Here is a 1,768-nt window from a genome sequence, read left to right on the forward strand (position 1 = left end):
ATATTTCATAAACTAAAACGGGGGGTGACGGGGGGTGATGATTTTTGACCAGCTAAAAGGTGGGGGAGCTGGACTAGGGGTCTCGCACTTCACCACCGCTACCTTCAAATAATCTTGATTTCAGTTTCTTCTGTTCTCCCATGCTTGACTTGTTCTTTCTTCACCGTCTGTCATTGCCTCGTCTCTTGTTTTTGTAGTAACTATTTATTTTCATCTACGTTTTTTTTTAACCCTACCCTAGTTGAGGCTGAGCAAAGTGTGGTCAACTTCAGCTCCGAGTCATTGCTAATCTCACATTGTGCTGAAATTTGCAATTCAGCACTGGTGAAGCCGGATGCTTATTGTGACATTCAGTCTTCATATGTAGATTTCATAGGAGATACGGGGGTCCTGTATGTGCTGATGATCAGCTGTTCGTTGTTAAAGGTACACAACAGGCAAAAGTTGAAAATGTAAAGATTGAGATGAATGCAGGGGGTGCAGTCTGCCTGATGAGAATGTAATTCATTCATCCAGGCTTTTTTCTAGTCCACTTTAATCCATTTAATTCGCTTTTTAAGATCGGAGAACCCCAGCAGAAGAGTTTTTCACACCCACTGCAGGCAGCTTGTTGTCTCATAATCTTGATATTAAAAAAAATACCAGTGCTAAGTTTGTCCCAGCTACTTATCATATTCAAACTTGCTTTAGAAGTTTTAATGTGATAGATGCTATGTTCCCAGTGCCCCAGTTAGGTGCTTACTGGATTCTGGTAGCAGTCGATTACAGTAAGGTCAGTTTTTTTAAATGAAATGTTTGGGGGTGAATCGAATAATATAGATTGTTATTCAACTCGATGCTTTAGTATCCTTGTGATGCTGCAGCTGTCCTATGCTGGCTCTACAACTGAAAGCTGACTGATCACATGATTGCTGATCAGCCAGCTCTCCAGTCTCTGCTGTCATCAGAGGACAGTGACTGTCAGTCCCACAGGGATTCTCCTCCTTTGTTCCTGCAGCCTTGGCTCTGGTTCTCAGCCGCACTAATGTCAATTAAGCAGGTGGGTGGATCCCGGCAATATTGTTTAGATCCTTCTCAACCACGGTGCAGATCTTCACCATTCAGCCAATAGTGGGCATTAGCCAATTGCTCTATATAGGAAACCTGTGCTGAGAGAAATTTTGCAGTTTGCTGCTGGACTCCCTTTCATAAACTGATGGTTGCCTAGTAGTTATGTTCATTCGATGACTATATTCTTTTGAAGTTGCTGACCCACAAAAAGTTTTCAAATCAAGACTTCATTCTGATTTCACTGCTGGGTTAGTTACTTGGAAAGCACTGAAATTAGACCTCTAACAGTTTAAGATAGGGGCCAGCATAGCAGCTTGCACATTTCACTCCTCCCTAAATTTCTTTTTAATTTTATCTCCTCGCTTTTTGGCGAGGCTACCGCCTCGCCAAAAAGCAAAAGCATTTTTTTTTAGTTCTCGGCACCATGCAGGATAAAAAATACCATTTGCTGTTCATCAACAGGTGCTTTGCTGTAAAATGCAAGTCTCTTGATGTATCGAGGGTGTATTCAATATTTTAAAAGGCCATGATATCCAAATACCCTTATGTTATAGTAAGGTGCCACTGTTGCTCTGCATTCTGCTGCATTTGGAGCATGATAAAAAAAAAAGCATAAAAATGCCTTCAGTCATTTGATTAAACCATATCTGTATAAGTGTTGGTTGTATGTTCGCTAGACATACATTGTCCTACATTTTGTAATGTAGATAATTGTAAT

This window comes from Nanorana parkeri, unplaced genomic scaffold, assembly GCF_000935625.1.
Source record: "Nanorana parkeri isolate BGI_ZX_2015 unplaced genomic scaffold, ASM93562v1 scaffold1861, whole genome shotgun sequence".
Lineage (NCBI taxonomy): Eukaryota > Metazoa > Chordata > Amphibia > Anura > Dicroglossidae > Nanorana > Nanorana parkeri.